General features: G+C 54.7%; 2 long non-coding RNA genes across 5 annotated transcripts; one reads left to right on the top strand and one right to left on the bottom strand.

Moving 5' to 3' along the window:
- Positions 1-8,995: 8,995 nt before the first annotated feature.
- LOC112675667 (uncharacterized) lies at positions 8,996-19,725 on the bottom strand. 4 transcript variants are annotated; one of them, XR_007407214.1, is made up of 8 exons: positions 19,192-19,725; positions 18,276-18,424; positions 17,485-17,688; positions 16,396-16,613; positions 14,364-14,540; positions 12,202-12,274; positions 11,914-12,020; positions 8,996-11,806 (listed from the first exon to the last, which is right to left on the bottom strand). It is a non-coding gene; the product is annotated as an uncharacterized LOC112675667 (long non-coding RNA). The 4 variants fall into 4 exon arrangements; XR_007407213.1 differs by having other exon boundaries at positions 11,914-12,274; positions 17,115-17,688; XR_007407215.1 differs by having other exon boundaries at positions 11,914-12,274; positions 14,364-14,847.
- A 108-nt stretch (positions 19,726-19,833) lies between these two features.
- On the top strand, positions 19,834-23,807 carry LOC112675668 (uncharacterized). Its single transcript, XR_003145983.3, has 3 exons — positions 19,834-20,067; positions 20,214-21,104; positions 22,405-23,807. It is a non-coding gene; the product is annotated as an uncharacterized LOC112675668 (long non-coding RNA).
- Positions 23,808-24,783: the final 976 nt, after the last annotated feature.

Here is a 24,783-nt window from a genome sequence, read left to right as displayed (position 1 = left end):
CCCCTCCCCCTGCTCTCTCTCTCTTTCTGTCTCTCTCCCAAATAAATAAATACATTAAAAAAATAAAAAGAAAGAAAAAAAGAAAAACCACTGGAAGTTGGACAGTGAGTGAAAGATCCAGAGGCACGTCCTGCCTCTCCACCAGGCTGCCTGCCCAGAGCTACTGCGTGTGATTAGGAAAAAGAGAAGCCTTTCCCACCTCACTCATGATGGGGGTGCGGGTGGGGGGGGGTCAAGGAGTGCCTCCTGGCCTCGGAGAAGAGGCTCGCCTGTACGCTTCCCAAAATGCAGTGTTTCGGATGACTGAGCAATTCTGCATCCGTTTCCCTGCTCCTCCCCAGCACCCAGGGGTTAATCAGCCCCTCCTCAGAGCCCCAGGTCCACTTCCCTCCCAGCATGCGTTGTGCCCCCCACCCGTTGTCCAGGGGCCAGACTCACATCCCTGGGCCTGGTGCAACCTCCAGCTCTACGGGCCTCACATCCCTGGGCCTCAGAAACCTCCACGTCCTCACCCGTAAAGGAGGAAGGGGTTGCACCAGAGACTTTCCGAGGCCCGTGGCTCTCGTGCTACGCGTCTGAGATGCGGGAACCCCAGCAAACCGGAGCCCCTTCCTCCAGCGCCAGGCCCTGAGGCTTCGAGTCGGTTGGAAGCCATACACCCGAGGGCAGGCCAGCGATTCTGTTGCCAGGCAGCCAGCACCATGAGTTGGGGGGAGAGGGGGAGAGGCCTGGGGCTGCAGCCTACAGGCACTCAGCTCCCTTGGGATTTGTCACCCAATCTCTGTAAAGCTGGGGTGGGGTGGGGGGGGGACATGGAGCGGCTCCCAAGTCCTGACCTGGAGCGAGGAGGGGCATCGGCTCTCGGCACCCAAGCAGAGGCCGGAAGCTGGATGGTTAGTAACAGCAGCCCTGCTTCAGTGGACAAGCCTGCGGGCACCCTCCACCCTTTCTGTGCACTGAGTCACACGGCAACCCTCCGGGGGCCCGGGGACATCTCCGTGTCACAGATGAGGCAACCAAGGCCCGAGGAGAGCTAGTGACTAGTCCTTCCAGCTGCCTCCCCGGTGGATTGGCACCACAGCTGGCGCCTCTCTCCTCCGTCCTGGAGGGGAGGACGTCCCTAGCTTTTACCCTCTGGCTCCCTCGGCCCGGGGCTCTGATGGGACAAGCCATGTGGCAGGCTGTCTGTCGTGCGGGGTTGCCGCATCCTGGGAGCGATGGACGCACAGGACACGCCTGCCCTCAGATAGATGTCCACGGGCACGTGCATATCTGCCAGCATATGCACACACACACGTGCACACACACACACACACATGCCTAGCTGCACACTCACCCAACACATCCATACATACGTGTAAATACATGCACACGGGTCCTCGTCCTTGCTGATGGCCATGCACATGAGCGCACACACACGTTCTCATCCCACCTGCTCAACCCCATAGGGTTTCAATCCTACAGGAGCCTCTAACTGTTCCCCGGGAAGCCCATGGGGCGGTTGCTAGGGAATAGGATGAGAGAGGTCTAGACCCCTTCCCTCTCCCTCTTGCATATAAATCCCAGTGCAACCCGGGTGCCTTTCCAGGCTTTCTGCGAGTTTCCATTCCCCTGAGTCACCCCTGGATGCTCCTGTTGGCTTCGAGTGGGGGCCGGGGGGCCGGTGACACTGGGCTGGGGGCGCCCTCTGCCCTGCCACCTGCATGGGGCCCGGCTCCCGCGCTGCCCAGCGGCTCCGGGTGGAAGCAGCTTCGTCTGGCTGTTGCTATTGATTATGGCAAGACTGCGTGTGGCTAAGAGCTCCTCGGAGCCAACGGGTATATTAAGCAATCATTTCTATAGCGGATGACATAACTCCCCCGGCATCGGTTTGTCCTAATGGGCTTGGTATTACTCATGTGCTAATTGATTGGGCACGGAGGGAAGAAAAACTAAATTCACTTGTGAGGCGATTTTATGGCAGAGCTCATAACAGAGGTAATTTGCTGAAAATGTTCAGTCCCGCTTCAGTTATGTAAGATCATCTGTGTTCCTGTGTTTTATCTCCTCCGCGCCAGGGCGGCGGGAGGCTGGCCCGGGCGGCTGAGCGGGGGAGGTCGGCTCCCCCCGGACCGGGGCGCTGACAGCCCCAGGAACACGGGGCTGCCCTCGGGAGCGCTGACAATTAGTGCCTTATGCATAACCTCCTCGCCTCGGGGGTGGCTTTCAAAATATCTCAGCTGCTCCTGTTCAAAAATGACTCTGTCTAAGGGCAAAATAGTTATTTTCGGATCAGCCATCTAGTGTTACAAAGCTCTTGCTCAGAGAGGAAAAGGAAGAAAGGGAGATTATTATTATTGCTGTTGTTGTTGTTGTCTTCTAGAGAAAGAATATTTTGCACGGGAGAAGGAGCCATAGGGAGGCTTAAAGGGCCTCTTTCCCTCCCCTGTGGATCCCCTTCCCTGCCTCCTCCTTCCTTCCCCTCTCTCCTCTCCTCCCCCTCCCTCCCTCCCCATCTCCTTCCCTCCCTGCTGCCTCCTCCCTCCCTGAAGCAGCCGCCTTCCCAGTGACCTCTGGAGGAGTCGCAGCTTCTGCTTGGCCTTTGAGCTCTGCACAGGCAGCCCAGGCCATCCCAGAGAGGCAGGACCGGCTTTTCCAGTCCCCTCTGCAGTGACTCCTGGGTTGCCAGGATGCCTACCAGATGTGTGCAGCTGGATGAGTCCCCCTGGTCGCGGCTACCCACCCACCATGGCAGGCCTGATGCTGCGATCAAGTGGTGTTTTGGCTCCCCCAGGGCAGAGAGGCCTTCAGAAGCAAGGCTGGGGGGGGGCTTCCTCACAGCTCTGCAGTGTGTTTCCAGGAGGGAAGCTGGGCTGACCCCACAGGGTGTCGCAGGATGCCCAGGGAGAGACTCTGGACTGGTCTTTCCAAGGGGAAGAGGTCGTTGACTGTCACGTTCTTCCTTTGGGCTGTGACCCTAGCCTCTTTCCAGTGATTTTAAAGTTCCAGTTAGAGTGGCCAGGCCGCAGGGGCCCAAGGAGGAAACCAAAGCACTGCATCCCTCAGCCTCTTTTGAGGCTCGAAGTCCCCAGCTGCCCCAAGTCTGCTCAGAAGGCCTCGGGGTGCCACTGGGCCTGGGACTCCATCAAAGTCCTAACCCTTGTGCCTGACACGTCCCCATCCCAGGCAACTGGCTTCTAGCTTTTGGGACTCCTCCGGGCCCAGCTGCTTCCAGCATCCCCACAGCAGCCGACATTTCCAACAGTCAGCGAGTTCCTATACAGAGCCTGAGACTCTGGAGCCTCATGTCTCTGTTGCCTTTATGTGCGATCAAAGGTCCCAGATTGGTTCTGCACCTGCCTCATGTTCGAGACAAGAAACAGGAGTCCTGAGATGGAAGGGGGCTTGTCCGGCCCGTAGATGGGGCCAGAGCGGAACTCGGCTCTCCTGAGCTCAAAAGCCAAGCAAGGCCTGAGCTCTCCCTCTGTGTCCCAACCTCTCAACAGGCATCCCTGCTCTCTGGGCCCGTCTCGACCTGACTTCCCACCCCTGGCACACCATCTTCCATGTACCGCTGCCCAGTGGCACTCAGACTTGCAGCCCAGCCTCTGCTCCAGGGAGGGCTCCCCGTTGGGCCGTGCTGAATGTGGCGGGGGGGGCGGGGGCAAGTCAATCAGCCTCTCTCAGCTGCTTTCCTTTCCTGAATGGGGATGATAAATAGTAGCTAACATGTACTAACTACGGACCAGGAACAGGGTTTAGTACTTTGCTGGTGTACCCCTCTTATTTTAATCCTCATGACGACTCCAGGTGGTAAAGATCATCGTGATCCCATTTTTCAGAGAAGGAAACTGAGGTGACATGGAAAGTAGCAGCCAGTGCTGGGGAGAAGCAGTTCTGCTACTGTGGCTGCTGCTCCCAAACACTCAGTGACACCTTAGCCTAGAGACTCTTTTTTTTTTTCTTTTTTTAAAGATTTTATTTTACTTATTTATTTATTTATTTATTTATTTATTTATTTATTTACTTATTCATTCATTCATTCATTCATTTTTTATTATTATTTATTCGTGAGAGACACGCAGAGACACAGGCAGAGGGAGAAGCAGGCTCCATGCAGGGAGCCCGACGTGGGACTCGATCCCGGGTCTCCAGCATCACACCCCCGGCCAAAGGCTGCGCTAAACCGCTGAGCCACCCGGGCTGCCCTACCCTAGAGATTCATACCCCTTTGTGGGTGGAGGCCCAGGGCTCTTTGAAGATCTTCCATAAGCCATTAGAATATTCTGAGATAAATGCAGATAGAAACCTGTATGAAAAATTTTGCCTGCAGTCTCGGGGTCCTGAAACTAAGTGGTCCATTTTAGGTGCGTAGATGCCCGGTTAAGGACCCTTATCCTATCTCAGTGGGGGGGTGAGAAGGCGGAGACACGAGTTTGAACTCTGAGCGGGGCAAGAGCAAGGACATGGTTCCTTAAGGGCCCCAGACCTCCGGGGTGGGAGGAAGGAGGCTTTCTACAGGAATTTCAACATGACTAGAGCCGCCGGGGCAGGCCTGAGCATGGCTCAGCTCTCCTCTGGGCACTTTGGCACTGGCCTGGCTCAGTCTGGTGGGAGCCGTGGGATAGGGAGCACGGGGAGACACAGCCCATCCCAGGATTTCAGGGAGACCAGAAGGGAATATGAGGGTAGGTGGGGGAGGCGCTGATTTTATCTGTGCTTGGATTTCCCCATCCCTAATTATCCTGTGATAATTAATAGGTCTAGAACATCTGCCCTGGAGCCAATCTGGGTAAATAGTGAACAGGGGAACAGAGCTGTCTGATTGCTTAACTTGGCAGGGAGGGGCCTGTTTTATGGGAGCAGAAGAGACAACCTTCTGTTTGGGGTGATGATGGGACCTCTGGGACAACCCTATTCCCAAATGAAAATTTTCCCCTTTGCCCCCATCTACCTCCTACTCCACCACCGCAGATACGTTATCTAGGTCCAGAATGCCATTCACTATATGAAATGGAGATACCTCGATGGCACATGTGGTGGGTTTCACTGGCCACCACTGGAGGACAAAAAGCCCCCCCGGAGAGAAAGTCAGGAGAGAGCAGGGAGACAGAGTAGCGACAGGAGAGTGGGGGTCAAGGCAGAGCAGACTCTAGCCTCGACCTTGACCTTGCTACTCTTCTGTTCTGTGACCTTGGAGGTCCCCCTAATGAAATTACAGGGAAGGTGCATGCCCACCCCCACCCCACCCCTCGCCGGAGTTGTCTGGTTGTCAGAGGCTTAAATGAGCTGAGGCTCATGAGGCCTGAGCTTGAGCCTGACCTGGATGAAGCACTGGCTAAATGGTGGCTGCTATAATTTGGAGCCCAGGAGGACCTAGGGGATGTCTGGGGACGCAGAAAAGCCACTTGGCTGACTTCACAGGTGGGCCAGCCCTCACAGCCCACCCCCCAGCCAGGCCACAGCGGGCAGAGGTACTCTGAGCTCCCCAGGCAGGTCTGAGCCCAAGGCCAGCTGGCTCCTGCCTCCTGGTTCCCCACGGGAGAGAAAGTTCCGGGGAGACACCTTCAGGAGGTGGGGGTGGTGTGCAGAGAACTGGGCAGAGGTGAAGAGACAGAAGGTGAGAGTTAAAGGCGGGACGCCTGGGTGGCTCAGCGGTTGAGCGTCTGCCTTTGGCTCAGGTTGGGGTCCTGGATCGAGTCCCACATCGGGCTCCCTGCAGGGAGCCTGCTTCTCTCTCTCTGTGTCTCTCATGAATGAATAAATAAAATCTTAAAAAAAAAAAAAAGAGTTAATGGCAAAGCTAATTTAGAAGGGGAGGAGGAGAGAGGGAGGGGCGGGACCATTAGTGAGGGCCTTCTAGATTTAAAGGGTCTGCAGTGGGTCGTGGGCAGAAAGAAGAGTGAGACAGGAGCTCATGGCCTGCGGGACTGAACTGAAACACTGGACAGATACACGACCCGAGAGCGTCTTCCTTCTAATCGCCATGAATTTAAATCCCATAAGGATAGCCTTTTGGTCCCCTCCCCCCCCCACTACTATGCTCCCAACCCCTAGAAGCAGCTCCGGGGCCAAGTGCAGAGTGACTATTTCCTGAGGAGCCGTGTCTGTGCGTGTGTGTGGATGCACACCTTGCTCACACAGGGAGCCCCAGCACCGGGCAGGGGACGCCCTCACTGTGCTCCCAGGCCCCAGCCCCTCTCCAGCCACTGCTGGAGCTACAGCAGGTACCCGCGGGCAAGCAGGAAGGGCCCAGAAGGCCAGGGCCTGGTGTTTGTCCCACTGCTGGGCAGGCAGGCGCTGCCCGGCCCATTTCAGGGGGGGTGGGGGGTCACCCCTGGGCAGGCACTCTACCCCTCCTGGGAGGAGGAGCCCCTCACTCAAGCCTCTCTCCCCATCATTGCCCCCTGTGGTCTGAGGGGTGCCACCCACAGTGCACTGCACCTTCGTACACCCCGCCAGTGAAGGACCCGGAGACCTCCCCGCAGGCAGTCCCGAGCAGCCCCATTTGATGGCTCCAGCATGAGGACGCTGTGTAGACAGGCATTATTTCAATCATCACGTTTACACCCCGCGACTGCTGCCCTTTCCGGATCTCCTGACTCGGGGAGCTGTTGATTTACCTGGCATGCCCTTGCATGCAGCCAGGACCAGGCCCTCCCGGAGGGATGCCCGGATGCACCGATGCCAGGATGCCCGGGGCTCTCCCCTCAGGGAGGGGGGGGTGACCCAGGAATTGGAATCTGACCAGAGCAGTGATGCTTGCTGGGTCCCCCACTCCAGTCCTGCTGCTTTACTTTCTGCAGGGCTTGTCCCCTCTCATCTGTAAGAGGCTGGTGCTAATGGTGCAGGTTTGGGGAGTTGAGGGCAAGTAACAGCTGTCTTTCGAGATCCTTCCCCGGCAGTGATGGTGGAGGGAAGCCCCAGATGAGGAGCACAGGGACCAAGGTCCTACCCTGGCTCCTCCACTGACCAGCGGTGTGACACTGGGCAGCTCCTCCCTTCCTGAGCCCCGTGCTTTGGGGAGGCACCTGCCAGGGAGAGGCCACTCCTGGCTCCCTGTGACCAGGTCTCATGCAGCCGATAAGTCTCAAGGACACCAGCCTTTGGCCTGCGTGGGCTGAGGCTTTGAGCAAGTCCCCAAACATACTTTCTCTAAAAGGAGGCACTGGTGAGGGGTCTGGTGGCCTTTGGATGAATAATAGGCCCCTGAGGGAAAGATTCTTCTGTCCCTGAGTATCAGGATTCAGAGGCCTGGGGAGAGCCCCTCGGCCCCCAGCTGAGGACACCAGGGGATGCAAAGGAGAAGCACAGGGATCAGGTGCCTATAGTACACCAGGGCTTGAAGGCAGGTAGGGCCCGGGGGTTCTGGAATCCGGGGCAGGCAGGGTGCTGCTGTTGGGACGGAGTCCTGCCCCAGGCCCCCGAGAACCTAGAGGTAGCTCTTTCTCACTCTTCCTGCCAGCTTGGGCTCCTTCTCCTGCAGTTTTCTCCATCTGGTATGTCCTTCCCCACATCTCTCCAGGCATAGGCACTGTCCTCTTTCACCACTTCCAAGAGCCTTTCCCAACCCTCCAGCTGGAAAGAACCTCTCCTTTCTCTGCACCCTTACACAGCTTCCCTGTGTCCTGAGTTGTTCTGTGCACCCCCCGGAGCCAGGGTCTCTGTCTCAGGCCTTGTGCCCTGAATCCACAATTCTGCCTCTCACCAAACAGGCACTTCACTGGTCGAAGGCCCCAGGGACCAGGTGGAGGTGATGGGACAGTCCTATAAGCAGAAGAGGCCCAGAACAGCTTCTTCTCTGGAGTTTCTTGGACTCTGCAGCTTTACTAGGCCCCTCAAAGGCTCTAGAGCCGACCCCACGGGAGGAATGCAAAGCATGGACAGCTGAGTTCTCATCACGACTTGGATGCCACCATGACCTGCAATGTCATGGGGCAGGAGCAAGTGTTCCATCTTAGAGATGGGGAGGGAGAGGCTGAGGCTGCTCAAGGACTTCTCCAGGACACCCCCAGCTGTGGCAGACCTGAGCTGGAATCCTGACCTTTGACCTTCCCAGGGTAGGGAACAGTGATGGGCAAATCCGTGAGCCAGGGACTAGGAGAGTGTAGTGCATCTGGAGTCAGGGGTGGTTTTACAAGAGCGTCTCTTTTAAGGGCTCTTTGTTGTTTATTGTTTTAACAAGGAAAAATAAAGGAAAAAAAAACCCAAAAGCGATCCATAATTCATTACCCAGCTAATCCTCGTTACAGTATTTTTTTAATAAATTTATTTTTTTTATTAGAGTTTGATTTGCCAACATATAGTATAACACCCAGTGCTCATCCCGTCAAGTGCCCCCCTCAGTGCCCGTCACCCAGTCACCTCCCCCCCCCCCCCCTTCCACCACCCCTAGTTCGTTTCCCAGAGTTAGGAGTCTCTCATGTTCTGTCTCCCTTTCTGATATTTCCCACTCATTTTTTCTCCTTTCCCCTTTATTCCTTTTCACTATTTTTTATATTCCCCAAATGAATGGGACCATATAATGTTTGTCCTTCTCCAATTTTTTTAAGTAAAACGCTAATTTCAGAAAGGTGTGACATAAATTGTTAGAGTGTCCTTTGATACTCCAGTCTCTCTCCTATATAATCTCTGTCAACAGCTTTTTTCTAGGAAAATAAAGTATACGTAACAGTATTGACATTTCTATAAACGCGTAACACACCGTATTCATTTACTTACATTAAGAGGGTCATACGATACCCATTGTACTTGGCATTGCAATGCTCCTATGTCCACGCATTTCTGTATGTTTGCTTGTCCCTGTATATTCACAACCTGACCTTCAGAGCTACCTCTTTTTGTTAGCAGCTGCATAGCGGCCCATTCATTGTAGGATGTTCTGTACATTATTTGACTAACGCATTGATGAGAATTTGTTTGCGTCTTCTCCTCTGTCAAGTAAGACAGTGAAAACTGCACATTTCTTGGCATACTTTCTTTTTTTAAGATTTTATTTATTAATTTATTTGAGAGAGAGAGAGAGAGAGAGAGCAGTGGTGGGGCAGAGGGAGAGGGCTCGATCTCACAACCCTGAGATCATGACCTGAGTCAAAAGCAAGGGCCAGAGGCTTAACAACTGAGCCACCCAGGCGTCCTCCTGGCATACTTTCGTGAATCTAAAAGAGTAAGTGTTAAAGTAAAGCTTGCACCTTCAATTGATGCCGTTGGTCCTTGGAAATCTTTATTGAGTGGTGTCCCTGATGCAGAATAGAAATACTACTAATAATAGGAATATTAATATTCCTATTAATATTAGTAATAGGAACACACATATAGCACCTACTATGTGCTAGGCACCCTCTAGGTCCTCACAGGTATAACTCATTTAATTTTCACAGCGACCTCAGGAATAGGTGCTAGTATCATCTTCCTTTCACAGATAAGGAAACTGAGGCACGACGAAGCGGATTGTGCCTCGCCCAAGGTCACGTAGCTAGTCTAATAGTTGGCTCGAGCTGCCATAGCAAAGTAGCGTGGAGCAGGTGGCTTAAACAACAGAAATCAATTTTCTTACAGCTCTGCAGGCTAGGGATCTGAGCTCAAGGTGCAGGCCGGCCTGTTTCTTCGGAGTCCTCTCTCTAATGGCTGTGGACAGCTGCCCACTCCCTGTGTGTTCAGTGGCCTTCCTTCTGTGTGTGTCCTAATCTCCTCTTCTTATAAGGACACCAGTGCTATTGGATTAGGGCCCACCCTTAGGACCCCATCTTACTTCATAACCTCTTAAACATGCCACCTCCATATACAGTCACATTCCCAGATATTTGGGGTTAAGACTTTAACATATGGATTTAGGGAGCACAATTTAGCCCATAACAGCTGGTAAGTGGCAGAGCCAGGGTTCAAACCCAGCCGTCTGTCCCAGGGCCTCACTGGAGACTAGTACACCATGAAATGAGCACGGTCAGGACGGGGCAAGGAGCAGAGGAGATCTCCCAGGGCTGATCTCAGCTCTCAGGACCCTGGGACAGCATCATTCCCCATCTGGCCCCAGCTGGAGGAGGCTCCAGCCCAGGTGGCCGATGAGCCCAGCCATGTGAATCAGGGAAACAGGGAGCACTTGGGTGGGGAGCCCCGGCTGGGGTGGGCAGAAGCAGGTGCAACTAGGAGAAGCTGGGTGATTGATGGATGGAGAGCCAGGTGACAGGTCTGCGTACGTGGCAAAAGGGCAGGTAAAAAGGCTGCCGTCAGCAGGGGCAAGCAAGGTGTCAGAGGCCGGAGGGGCCGAGCCATGTACATTGCCGTGATTTGTTTTAAACAGCCTCATTGAGATATAATTCCTATACCCGACACTGACCCATTTTAAGAGAACAGTTCAATGGTCCTAGTGTCATCACGGAATTGTGCAAAACCATGGCCACAGTCGACTGTGGAACATATTCATCACCCCCAAGAGGAACCCCATCCCCATTAGCAGTCACTCCCCATTTCTCCCCAACCCCAGCTCTCCAGCCCGAAGCTACCACAAATCTACCTCCTATCTACCCATTTGCCTGTTGTGGACATTTTTATACATGGAGACATACAATGTGGGGTCTTTTTGTGACTGGCCTCTTTGACTCAGCAGCATGTTTTCATGTTTATCCACGTCTCAGCCCTTCGCCTCTTATTGGGAGTAGGATTCCAGGGTACGGATATACCGTATTTTATTCCCTTTCATCAACGGATGGAGATTTGGGGTGTTTCCACTTTGGGACTATTATGAATTATGCTACTCCGAACATTTGTGGACAAGTGTTCTGTTTTCATTTCTCTGGAGCCTATGCCTAGGAGTGGAAGTGCCGGCTTACGTGATAATTCTATAGCTAACATTCTGTGGAAGTGTCAGGCTGTTTTCCAAAATGGCCCAATGGCCACGATGAAGGCAGTCCCCTGAATGGGGGAGGCGGGTGCCAAGGGCCGGGGTGCAAACTGAGACTGTGCATGGGGCCAGGAGTTTCCAGAACAAGCACTGCGAGGCAGAATGCTTTGGCAGGTAAGATCATGCCAATAAAGAGACGTCTTGTTAAAGGAGGTGAAAGAAGGGTCAAACATTGGGGAGGCAGATTTAAGATCCCCCCCCCCCCAGCGTTTCCTATCCTGTGCCTCCAACACGGATCCCACAGTCTTCTGTGTTTATTGAAGGCACATGCTCAGGGCTGGTGCTGAGCAGACAGGAAAAGACAATGCCCTACATGGTATGATATTGGGGGGACAGGGGAGACATGTCACACCCTAAAATGCTTTCGGTCAACCCTTGAAATCTCATCTCCGGGGTCACCGCCTTTCAAGCCATAATTAGAATACAGGTTTGAAGCTCAGACCCCCAGGGGAGGTGAGCCCATGCATACTAGGCAGTACGTAAGCTCTAGGAACAGGCTTCCCCTGGGTGTGTGTTGAGGGGGTGGGGGTCAGAGGTCGGAGATCAGGAGGTGGCGGGGTTGGGGAGGTGGGTCTGGGGAAACCTAACTAGAAGCCAGATTTGCTGGAGCCAGCCTTAAGTGGAAAGGGCTCTGAGAAAAGCCCTGGAGATACACGGGGGCTGTCTCCAGACCAGCAGGGCCCAGCTAGGCCCACATGACCTCCAAGACCCACAGGGGAGGGTCTCCTCTCTCTCTTCTTGATTAATTTACATTCCCACTTTCAGAAAACCAGTCCCGGGCAGCCCCAGTGGCCCAGTGGTTTAGCTCCACCTTCGGCCCGGGGTGTGATCCTGGAGACCCAGGATCGAGTCCCACGTCGGGCTCCCTGCGTGGAGCCTGCTTCTCCCTCTGCCTGTGTCTCTGTCTCTCTCTCTCTCTCTCTGTGTCTGTCATGAATAAATAAAAATAAAATAAAAATATTTTAAAAATAAGAAATCAAGATAAAAACCTTAAAAAAAAAAAAAAAGAAAACCAGTCCCCATTCCACACACACCTAAAACAGGTACCCGCAAGTGACTGACGGAGGCCGTTCCAGAGAAGACCCCAGGTACAGGGAAATCTGACGTGAATGCCAGGTTCTGTCTTCTACACGCTGTGCACCTTTGGAGGAGTGAATTCCCCTCTCTGAGCCTCCTGTCCTCACGTCGGCCGTGGAGATGCCACTGCTGGCCTCACGGGCTATTGGAGCAATGGGTGCCACCGAGCACCCAGCCCAGTGCCTGGCACACAGCGACATCTGGGGGGTGTTCCTTCCCCCCTCCCTCCCGTTCTCCCGCCCTACCTGTCTCGAGCTCCAGCTTTCCGCTGTTCCCCCACCTGCTGTCCCACCTTGGATGCTGAGAGTTGCTGGACACCTGTTAACATGGCTGTTAACACCTGGGAAATTGTGGGTCTCTCTCCTGTCCAACCCGCACGTATTTGTCTTTCTTCCTTTGGAAAAGCTGATGCCCTTAGCCCCCTGGGAGGCTCCTGGGAGGGATGGGGCCCGCTCCTCTCACGTCCACCGGGCACGGGCCTCCTCCGCTGCCCACTCAGGCTGTCCCCTACTCTGCTGAATCGTGGAGACCCCCTGAGACCTGGGCCCTCTCCCGCCCAGCGCCCAGCCTCTGATATATTTGACCCCAGATGGCATAATTTTTCACCTAAATGTGAATGTATTTGCGAATTGATGGAAACTAGTTCCTTGCTCTGGTGATATAATCCAGGGCCACCCCATCTTGGCTGCTATTTTGATTGTGACTTAAATGGATGAGGCCATCAATAATTATTTTATTGAGCAGGCACAGAAAAAATGATGCCGGGCTAAAGTAATTTCCCCGACGAAGCCGGCAACCGCACCGGGGGCAGTCTACGTTTGCAGCGCCGAGCTCGCTGAGAGGCTGCAGGCCTGTCTCCTCTTCCACCTGCCCCCTCCTCTGGCTTGTCACAGGGGCTCTGGGTGGCGGGGTGGGGACCGGGATGCCAGAGCCTTGCCAGGCACCGTGGGCTTTCCTGCTTCCTGTCATTCCCAGCTCAGAGCAACATGACAACGGGACCTCCCTTTGGCGGAGGAGGAGTGTGAAGCTCTGAGATCCCCCAGCTGGTGCACGGGGCCTCCCAGCTCCTAAGGAAGGAGTCAGGCAGGGCGAGCACACCTCTGAAACTGCTTTCCACTTGTGGGTTTTGGGGGAGCAGGAGGGCGGGGGTGCTCCAGCAAAGTGGCTTCCCCGGATGCACCTCTCGAAGAGCGGAATACCAAGGGTGAAGGCTGTCGGAGATGGGGAGAGGACACGAGGCCCGGAACCAGGCCTGTGAGCAGCTCCCTTGCCCCGGGGAAGCCTGGGCACACGGTGGCCCCCACATGTGCGCCGAATGCCGGCCCTCTCCATGTCTCCGGGGCTGCGCCCCAGTTAAGTGCAATACAGGGTGGAGTCAGAACAAGCACGGTCCGGTTGGGGAACCCATTCTTGTCTGGGGTCACACTGGGTTTCCCACACTTCAGCCTTCCGCATCCCACGAAACTTCGAGCTTTGTCTACACACCACCTGTACTATTATTTACTTCATCTACTTCCTTAAATCAACTCACATTTTTAACTCAGCCTCATCCTAGGCAATAAATCCATCAAACCACCATTCGATGTAGCCACTCTGGTTTTCCAAAGCACACCAAGAGTAAAAGCACGTGCGTCCAGGTAACAGTGAGAATTATCTGGTAAAACACTAGGGAGCTGTGAGCCCCGGAGGAGGGGGAGCTGGGGGTGGGGGGAGACACTAGTTTGTAGAAGCAGAGGTGAGCTGGGAAGGGACAAGAAATCCTCCATCTCATCCACCTTGCCCTCTCACCAGCAGAGCATGAGGCCCTCAGACGGGTCACCTGACCCTGGGCTTTGATGGGCCAGTGTGAGCAAAGGCCGGGGGGTCGGGGGGGGGGCAGCCTGTGTCACCCACGTGTGCAGGGACTCTTCCATCCCAGGGCTTGGGACCCTCTGCATCCCGCCCGCTGTGCCTCCCCGGCCTCCACACTGACCCCTTTATTCTCTCTGGGGCTGTGATCTGCTTTCTTTCTAAACTAAAGCCACCTCCTCCCCGCCCAGCCCAGCCACAGGGCGCCCAGCTTCCTTGCTTCAGCTCAGATCTGGGAAGATAAACACACAGGCCTTTGTGTTTTGAGGGCCTGTATCACCAGTCTCCATAGGGAAATGGCCAGAGGGAACGGAGAAACAAAGGAAGGAGGGAGGACCCGGGGTGGGGGTGGGGGTGGAGGTGGGGGGAGAGGGGGAGATTCCAGAAATCTTAATGTCCTGGATTCCAGCCTGAAATTTCTGCTGGCGTCCAGCCACTTTCATTCCCCAGTGAAGAGCTAATAAGGCCTCCCTCCACCCACTCCCTGCACCCTCCACCCCGCCCCGCCTCACCCCCTCCTCAGTCCTCTGCGAACACCCCTTCTCCCCAGAGGCCTCACCTAGGGGTGGCCCAGGCTGGGGGACCTGATGGGCCCGTGCTGAGCAAAGAGCCAGCAGCCTGAGTGGACGTTTGCAGGGGGTGACCAAATGCTTGTGTCCCTCACGATTTTCCCAGAGAGCAGCGGGCCCAGCTGAGGCCATCGGATTCTTCAGAACACCAGCCAGGCTCCAGGATCCTTGGGGCCGAGGAGGGCAGGACGGGAGAGAGAGGTTGGCACTGTGACCTACCAGAGGGCACATTCCATTCCGAGGCCCTCAAATTAAATAAAACAAACAGGCCCTGAATGGGCTAAAGAAAACACTTTAGTGAGTCAGACTCAGCAGGTGTGTGCCCTCCGTCCAGAGGAGGGGGCATTTCATCAGTGCTGGGTGGTGGGTGTCTTGGAGCGCCGGGGCTGGGCTCTCTCCAGGAGAGGAGTACCCGTCACCCGTGGTGGCTGTGTGTGCCACTGGCCTAGGGTCCGGCCTCCCCATCAGGTGCATCTAGCAAGATAGGGAAAGTGTCCCACTGACTCCGGGGAGCTTAGTGGGGTTGGATCCCCCCAGGTCCCCTCACAGGGGCTGTTGTATGTGAACAGGCGGGGGGGAGTATGCACCAGCCAGGCCTGATTCCTTGCACCCCGTACCCACCCCCCCCCAAAGGGCAGGTACCCCATCACCTGCTGTTGTTCAAAGGAGCTCCATAAACAGCAGGCAAAACCAAAAGAGCAGCTGCTGTGGGACATTCACGGATCCCCTTGGAGCTACTAGCAGGGATGTCAGGCTCTCCAGAGCCCAGACGTGGGCTATGGGCAAAGTGTGGTGCCAGGCTCCTTCTCTGCTCCCAGCAGCTGGTCAAAGCCGGGGTGAAGCGGAGAGGGGAGACTTGGTGCCCCCCAGGCTCTGGCAGGTGCCGAAAGAATGCAGCTCAGAGGTCAGCGTTCTCCAGCCTGGATGAGCCACGCTCCTGACCCGAGCGCAGCCTGGGCTCACAGCACCCAGCACCCCAGCTTCCTCGCTGGGGACTCACGGGCCTCAAGCTCTACAGGTGGCTGAGGTCAGGCAACCCTCCCCAGCTCCCAGGACAGGCCCTGAGGCTGGGGTTTCCAGAGTGGGGGGGAAGGAGACCCCCTGCATCATTCTCAGCGCTCCGAGACGTTGGACTCTGGCTCCCAGCCGTAGCTTGGTTAGGTAACTGGGCCGCAGAGGGACAAGTCGAAGCCCAAGGGACAGGGCTTCCCTGGAGTGACCTGCTTGTCGCTTCCGGTCCTCTTCCCTCTCTCCCGTTCCCTGTGTGTCTCTCCCTTCCAGTCCTCCCCTGTTTGTCTCCATCTAGTTTCCTGTCTCTTCCCTCCTCCTGTCCCTTCTGGCTTTTCCACAGCCTCCGACTTTCATCTCTGTGTCCTCTGGGGAGCTGAGAGACGGGAGCAGGCCAGCATCTGCTACCCCATTCAGTGACAGTGGTGGGGACAGAGCAACGTCACCATCCTCAAGCCAGGCCTCGGGCTTTCTGCTTCTCACAGGACAGGAGCCCCGGAGGGACAAGGAGCTGGCCATGGAATAGGTGGGGAGCCGTGGGCCCAAGGGGAGTGGCGGAGCGCTACAGAGCGCCCCTGCTAGAGGGGCAGGGCCCTACCCTAAGAACTCCTTTGTGCAGAACTGAGAAAATCCTCAGGACAACCCTAGGAGCCAAGTCTTATTATTATCCTCATTTTCAGATCAAGGCACTGCAAAGTACAGAGAGATCAGATGACCCACCCAAGGTCACACAGCCAGCAGAAGGCCGAGTTGGGACCTAAGCCCAGGTTTCTGGTTCCGGAACACACACTCCTAACTTCTAGGCTTTTCTACCCCCTCGTATCCCAATTCTTTGAAGCAGCAGGAAGATTTGGGCCAGAGACTGTCCCTTTGCCGGCCCCTTCCTTGCTAACAAAGATCCTCCCTCTTCTCCATGGGGATGTCAACCTCCAGTGTGGGAGATTCCGTATTTTATCCCCCATTCAAATGTAAACCCTTGTCCATATAGGATGAAACTTTCAGCCTTAGGGTTACCTGCATTTGTCAGATACCGTAGACAGAGAGCCAGAGTCACGGTGGGAAGCCCCGGGTGCCGAAGACCCGGAGGGTGGTGGGCGCTTTGCAGAGCAGAGGTGGGGGGCCCCAGGGGCGGTGAGCAGCAAGGGGTGGAGCTCAAGAATTTGCATTTCTGAAGTTTTCTCAGGTGATGATGCTGTGGTGGCGTGGGGGACCCCACTTTGAGAACCATTGTCCTAAAGAGCGGAGAAGCTGTGTCAGCAGAGGCAGACGTTTCTGTCATCCCTGGAGGCAAGGGGCAGACGGGGGAAGTCGGGGGTCCCGGTGGTTGCACAGCCCCCTCTTGCGTGCAGGGCGCTCTGGGCGTCCGTGCCTGGCCGTGACGGATCACACTCATCTAAGCAGGGGCCGCGCAGTGCGGAAAGCACCTCCGTGCAGATCTATCGGGTTTTTATTAACCGTTTCACGGTCACAGTTTCAAAATCAATCAAACAGTGTTGCCCTTGGGAGACTGACTGGGGTTTGAGGGCCAGGGCTCCTGTTCTAAATGCAGCACAGGACCCCCCAAGCCGCGGCACGGGGCCCAGTGGGCGGTGGCGGCCGTGTCCTCCTGGGCTCCACAGCCAGCCCTGTCCTCTCTCTGAACCAAAGCCTCACCCCAAGACCAGAGCGGACTGCGTATCTTTGCTAATTCTTGAACCAAACCCAGATACGAATTTCTCTCGAGAGCCACTTACCAAACCTATGCTCCCATCAGGGCAGGGAGGGGACCACGGGACCCTTCCCAAACCAGCCTGAATCCGAAGGGAATCCGTAGTTCCCCAAACCATTACATTAAAACAAGGCTGGGGCGTCAAACGCCTTCGAGGCCAACATGAGTCGATATTCGTTTGGTCGGGCTCCCTGGCCTGCATAAGCTGAGCACCAGGTGCAGAGAAGTGGTGCCCTAAGCTGCAGGGAGAAGAGGGTCTGTACTGAATGGAACCCTCCTGGGGGACCCCATCTTGCAGAGACGGGGGCTGCATTTTCACCCCCACTTCCTTGTCCAGCAGGGGAGGCACATCTGGCCGGGCCTGTCTCCTGAATTCCCAGCATGGGGCCACGGACCCGGCCAGCAGCTACGTGGTGCGGGTCCAGTCGCTCTGGGGTCCAAGGACGGGGTGGGAGGCGGTGACACACACAGCCCAGCAGCTCCAGCAGCTCCAGCCGGGCCGGGCAGCACCTGGCCTCCCCCAGCACAGGGAAGGAGGAGCACCTCCCAGAGTTCAGGGCGGAGTCAGAGGACCAGGGATTGCCTTTGTCTTCACAGGCCTGGTGCAGAAGAAGGGACAGGTGTGAGGAAGGTGGGGATCCTGAGAAGCACAGGACCAAGTGTGTGATTTCTGAGACCCCAGCACGGCCCGCCACCCCACTCCCCTGCCTGCCCCTTGCTCATCCTCAGGGATCACCAAACCCTGCTCTCGCTGTCCTGGCTTGGGAGCTGCACGGGCTGGAGCCCGGCTACTCAGACTCACCCCTGTTCCAGGGTGGCCGTCCTCCCACCTCTGTCCTCCTCCTTCCTCCCCCCTCCCCGCCTCTTTCCCTGCCTCCCTCCCTGCCCCACCTTTGTCCTCCTCCCTCTTTCCCTCCCTCCCTGCCTCCCTTCCCTGCCCCCCTCTGTCCTCCTTCCTTCCTCCCTTCCTCTTCTCTCCTTTCTTCCTCTCTCTTCCCTCTTTGAATTCCTTTCACATATGCCCGCATCCACCCACCAGCAAAGCGCTGCCTTCCATTTGGATGAAGAAATGCTGCTGGGGAATATTAGTCATCCATAAAAAGGAATGAAGTGTATACACGCCAGAGCATGGCCGGACCTCGAGAACATGCTAAGTGAGAGAAGCCAGTCACAAAAGGTCACGTACTGTGTGCTTCCCTCTAAATGAGAGATCCAGAACAGGCACATCCACAGACGGAAAGCAGACGAGTGGTTGCCAGGCGCCGAGGAGAGAGGGAATGGGAGGGGTGGCTACTTCATGGGTAGGGGGTGTTCTTTGGGGCTGATGAGAACATCCTGAAACCAGACGGGAAGTGCTGGGTGCACAACATGGTGAACGTACCAGATGCCACCAGAACGGTTAATACTAGGTTATGTGAACTTGACCTCAGTTAGACAAACAAACAAACAAACACAAACCTGCTGAGTTTGCATCCCCTGGCCCTGCAATGCACTGTTCGAGCAGCGCCTGGAGCTGGGACAATGTGTGCGAAGCTGTGGGGCGCTGAGTCCAGAAGCATTCCCACTCCCTACAACCCCCTCCCAACCAAAGTGTCTGTAAATGTGGCCTCGTGGGTGTATTACCAGCTTGGAAGCCTCAGCAAGTGGAGCTGGAGTAAGTGAGAGGAAGAGGAGAGGAGGGAAGGGGGGACCCCAGATTTCAGACTACTAGAAGCCAGCCGCCAGCTGCACAGCCAGGGTCACGTCCAATTGCATCGGGAAGGCCGGCGGGGGAGATGAGTATTAGTTGCTCCAGTTTGCAGAGGAGGAGGCCGGTACAGCGAGGGGAAGCAGGTTACTCAAGGTCACGTGGCCAGCAAGGGGTCCGGCCACCCTGGAATCTGTGCTTTTAGCCCTGGCCACCCACACTGAGCCCCCAGGAAGGGAAACTTGGAAGTGACATTAGCCCCACAAGTGGTACTGCCCCATTCTGGCCCCTGACCTCAGTTCGACCCTGGTTCTCTTCTCCATCTGCCCTTTATGCCCTGATGGTGCAGTCCTCTGGCCTGCTCTCCTGCCTGGCCAGAAACCCGGCTTACCCTCATCTGCTCCCCAGGACTCACCCCATGGAGGAGGACCCGGCCGTGGTTGCTTCAGATGGCCGGGCTGCAGAACGCAGCGGCCTCCTGCCCACTCCGATACTCTCTCCTGGAGGGACGGGGGCGGCCTGAGCCCTGGAAGAGGTGAGCAACTTCACTGGGCGTCCTTTCCGCGGATGTGGGTCACTGGCTGCCTGCGGAGTGGCAGCCACGTGCTCTGGGCCTTCACCTTCTGGTGAGGAGACCCTGAGCAAGGAGGAACAAATAGGTCATGCAAATCAGCGTCAGGTGTTGGTAAGTACCGCTACGATGAGAAATAGAGCAGGGCTTGGGGAGGGACGCAGGGGAAGAGGGGCAGGAAATGTTAGATGCCCACGGAGAGCCTTTCTGAGGAGCTAATGTTTGTGCAGAGGCCTGCAGGCAACTCCGGGAAAGAACGTCCAAGGCAGAAGGGATGACAGGTGCATGGGCTCCGCGTAGCCAATGACCTCGGTCAGTAAAGGCCTAGCGAGGAGGCCTGTGTGGCTGGAGAGGAGTGAACAGGAGCTAAGGGACACTGGCCAGGGCCTCATGTGGGACAGGAGGAAGCACGTGTAGCCAGCACCGCTTATCATATTATTGCCTCACAAAGGCGCAAAGTCTCCTCGCAGAAAGATGAGCTAACCACTGGGCCCACCACTCGCGCACCCCGTCTCCTTCTCCCTCTGCCTGGGGCTCAGCTTAAAATTAGCATATTTTAAAGATCCCACCCCCAGCTCAGAAAGTTCACAACCGGCATCTCTGGCATGCAAAAAAGAGCACAGGATTAAATACCTATAAGGTGCTGGGAGACACCAGGCAGGTTGTTGTGTTCAGTCTTTCCAATGACCTCGCCAGAGGAGGATCTCCTCCCCTTCAAAGGTGAAGACTAGCAGCTGTGTCTTTTTCTTTACTCATATTAGTATTATTGGTTCACGTATTACGTAAATATATCGGGGGATAAATTTTCTCTCTCTCTCTTTTTTAAATTATCGCTCCTGGATCTGTGTTCCATGTGCCCCTGGAAGAAGAGGCACTTTCCTGAGGTCCTCAGAATGGTCTTTGGTGGGAGCTACGATTCAGAAACCCAGACAGTGGAAACACAGCCCAGTTCTAGAATCAGGCAAGCAAGCTCAAGGCGTCTTTCTTTGGTTCGTGATCAAAGGCAGTTCATGTGGGGTTTTCCCCGAGATGGGCCCGTGGGGACCCCTGGGGGCAAACCCCACACAACCCTACAGTGGTCACCGGACAAACGTGGTTGCCACAGAGCCCAGGTCTGTCTCAAACCCAGGGAGTCACATGGTCACCAGGAATTAAAAGAAGGCCAGAGGTAGGAAACAGAGACCAGAGTCATAAGGTTGAAATCGAAGAAAAAGAAACAACACAGTCCTTGCTTACACTTCAGGCCAGAAGCTGCACTAGGTGTTTTCCCACAGAGGAGCAGCAAACAGAGGAGACGAGACAGACCAGTGTAGAGAAGATGGGCCCAAATATAGGCTGGATCGTAAATCAGTTTGTGGTTTCCTAGTTCATTGAACAAACCCGACTCCAGTGGGCTGATGGATGGTTCCATTTCCGCCCAGAGGGAGGTCACTGGAGGTCTCTGCTCGGCCTCGAACTTACCAACAGGCGCCTACCCGCAGAGGAGCGGATGCAGACGCAGGAAGCAGGCCTGTCACCCACCGGGGAGGGAGGGAGGAGGCACCCCGGGTGCTTCCAAGTCACCCCTTGTCTCTCTCCTCCTAAGTAAAGGCAGAGTGGATCAGAGTCACACGTGCCCAGGAGCCAGCTTTTCCACCTCCCTGTGCTCATGCTGACCGTTTGAGGATTCACACGACCCTGGCAGGCGTGGGCCACGGGTGATCCCAGCATCGAGCAGGAGAGCATCACAGAGATGGATGTCACGGCTTGCATTTCAGGTTCAGAAAAATCGATTGGCTAAGTACAGGATGTGGGAGGCTGGCTCGCAGCCGGGCTTGTGTAAAAGACCCGGGGCGGGGGGGGGGGGGGGCGGCGGTGTGGACCACAAGATCAATGGAAGCCTGCAGCGAGAGGCAGCCGCTAACTAGGGGGGTTCCTGGCCTCGGATGCCCACAGCTGGGCAGAGGCGGTGCGCCCACCCCGAGCCATAGGAGTGACAGCCTCCCTTTGGGCCGCACTCCTCGGCCGCTCTCCGACATTTGCTTATTTCTAGGTGTCACAGATTAAAAAGCATGTCAAGGTGCAAAGACTCTTGAGAGGAGGACGGCCGAGCTGGTGCAGGGGCTGGGAGCCTATCAGAGATCTTTTAAAAGAGCTGAAGATCTTTAACTGGGAAAGGAGGAGGATCAGGGGCCCAAGCCAGGCCTTCCATCTGCAAGGCGGGTGGCAGGGGTAGAGGAGAGACTCATCCTGGGCGACTCCAGAGGGCAGAACTGGGACTCAGAGCAGCATCGGGCAGGCTGTGGTTTACCAACCATGTCCCAAGGAATGCCAGGAGGTTAACAGGTGTTCTGGAAAAGAGGGGTCCAGAGGCCCATCCGAGCAGAGAGTAGAGACTATATACATACATATGCTAGACTAGACTCACACCCTCTTGGAGATTCAAGGTGCGTATTAGCATTTACAGCACATCAGCATTACGTTACATACAACTAACATATTATTAGGTACATTACATGGGACAAAAGCCCTAGAGTACAAAAAAGGGCTTGTTTTTTTTTCCCCAAGCTCCCAAGAAAAAAAGCCTGGGGCAGAGGCCTCCTGTGCTCTTGCTTTATGATTAGGAAGTGCAATCCTGGTGAGCAGAGAAGAGCCTAGATGAGGGGGTGTTACTTAGCTGGCTGCAGCTAAGTGCAGCTGATTGCTGGATCCCAAAGGATGGTCCCCGGAGAAGCCACGTTAAACTGTATCGCAGGGGACAAGGGGGGAGTGATTGCCCATCACATGCTGTCTCCAAGTGATTGAAGACGTGCTGCACCCAAGTGACCTCTCCGCGACGTCCGGGTGGGGCACTCATGGGCCCTGGGTGTGGCCCCGTGGTGGTAACGTCAACTGGGAGGCCCCCCCCCAGCAGGGGACGGGCCAAAAGGGGGCCGCAGGAGCAGGGGCCCACCTCTGTGAAATGGGCTGGTGGCCACGCAGGGCTGGTCGGCAGAAGGAATCAGGAGGGTCAGATTCAGGGTGTAACATCCATGCGGTGGAACCTAAGTCTCTTCCCCTCTCTTGCCTATGATCCAGGTCTTTCCGTCAGAGGCTAACGGTGCTTTCTTGTGAAGCCTGCAAGAGAGATTTGGTGCATGGACAAGCGATTGTGCAGAGGGGCATAGGGTGGACGTACTACGCACGGGCCCGTGTTTTCATATGATGGGCGCAGGCCCTTTCCTCTATCTTGGGAGATCCTGTAGAGTCTCTCGTGGAGATCCTTCCTCGTCAGCACTCTCACGCATTTGAAGAGTTGTGGCACTTCCTCCTGTCGCCATTCCAGAATTTATTTAACTAGGATCCCATGAATGAGCATTTAGGATTTTTTTTTTTTTTCATTTAGGATGTTTCTAATCTCTCACTACTAAAATCAATCCGACAGCTGATATCCTTGCACACGAGTCATTTTGTAACCCTGGGGGTTCAACTGGAAGGCTAAAGACCTGGCATGGAACGGTGGAACCGTGGGGTAAAAGGTGACATGCTGTTTGTGGTTTTGATTCATGTTGCCAAACTGCAACTCCCCCCACCGCCCCGCAACCCCCAGGGAGGCTGTGCCCGTTTGTCTCCCAACGGCTATTCGGGAGGCTTCCCGTTCCCCTTCATCCCTGACCACACAGGGCATTACCACATCTGTGATCTTTGCGAGCGTGACAGGTGGCAAATGGCACTGCAGAAGGGTCTTTTAATTTTCACGTTTTAGGTTGTGAGATTGAGCTGCTTTTCATACGCTCAAGAGTCATTTACATCTTAGTTTCTGTGAACTGACTGTATCTTTTATTTTTCTTGATTTAAAATTTTTAACACAAAATGTCTCAAGTATGCAAAAAGATATGTATATTCAGTATATATATTTACATCTATGTATTTATGTATATATATATATTAGCATAAGGCATAAAAGTAGAAGAACATCCACAGACCCGCTACCCAGCTTAAGAAACAGACCGCCAGCAATACCTTTAAAGTTCTCTGTATTCCTTTTCCCCTCCGAGAGTACCCACATTTCTGAATTTTGTTTGTATATACATATACATGGGTGTGTGTGTGGGTGTGTGTATACAGAGAGAAAGGGAGAGAGATGGGGGAGAGAGAGAGAGAGAGTTTATCTCCTTAAATATTATGTTGTTACGTATGTTTGGGGGCTTTTATATGAATGGTGTTGAGCTGTATATATACTTCTGCAACTGACATTATTTTATTCGACGTTTTGGAAGCCCTAGCATCGTTTTTGAAAACTGTCATTGTTGTTGTGAATAGTTGTAGTTTACTAATTTTCACTGCTATGACATATCACATTGTAGGAGGAGACCACAATCTATCCTTTCCCCTATTGACGGCTTTGTGGTCACCCCCAAATTTTTATTATTGCAGCATTGCTGGGAACATTCCCTTTTTAAAAACATTTTTATTTATTTATTCACAAGAGACACACAGAGAGAGGCAGAGACACAGGCAGAGGGAGAAACAGGCTCCATGCGGGGAGCCCCACGCAGGACTCGATCCAGGAACTGGGGATCACCACCTGAGCCAAAGTCATGCTCAACCACTGAGCCACCCAGGCGTCCCTGCTGGGAACATTCTAGTACACATCTCCTGACACCCAGGGGCAAAAATTTTTAGACTAGAGTGTATACCCAGAGTTGGAACTGCTGGGTCATAGGATATATGTGCATTTAAGGTACAAAAAAAGTATAATTTTGCCTACTTAAAAATGAATTGTTGGGACGCCTGGGTGGCTCACTGGTTGAGCATCTGCCTTCAGCTCAGGTTGTGATCCCAAGGTCCCGGAATCAAGTCCCGCATCGGGCTCCCTGCAGAGAGCCTGCTTCTCCCTCTGCCTGTGTCTCTGCCTCTGTGTGTGTGTGTGTGTGTGTCTCATGAATAAATAAATAAAATCTTAAAAAAAAGTAAAAAATAAAAATGGATTGCTGGTCTTATTATTGATTGTAGGGGCTCCTTAAGTGCAGAAGACATGGACACTCTGTGATATGGGCATATTATTGTTTAAGTGCTCAGAGAAGTCCTGCAGTAAGAGAAGGCTGTTTAAGATGGAATTTCCCCAAAAAAAAAAAAAAAAAAAAGATGGAATTTCCCTACTAAGCTGACGTGCCCTGGCACACCAGATGCTGACGTCGGGGCACATTTCAGCAGTGGGACGAGGGCCCCCTGTCCTCTGCCCGGGGGCAAGCCTGTGGGAGTAGACCCTCATGAGAAAGAGGGCTTAAGGGGCCCTCCCTGTCGTGCATCCACAGGAGCAGGCCTCCTGGAAGCCGGTCTCATCCCTCATCTCCATCCCCAGGGCCCCGAAGGAAAGAAGGCTCAGAGCAGAGAGCTGTATCAAAGGAAGACAAGCTGCCGGCGGATTCCCAAGCCCATCCCTTGCCCCATTACGTGACGCCCTACTGGACTTGA

Source organism: Canis lupus, chromosome 30, assembly GCF_003254725.2.
Source record: "Canis lupus dingo isolate Sandy chromosome 30, ASM325472v2, whole genome shotgun sequence".
Lineage (NCBI taxonomy): Eukaryota > Metazoa > Chordata > Mammalia > Carnivora > Canidae > Canis > Canis lupus.
The sequence above is the reverse complement of the archived record's forward strand: the minus strand, read 5'-3'. Positions and strand labels throughout refer to the sequence as shown.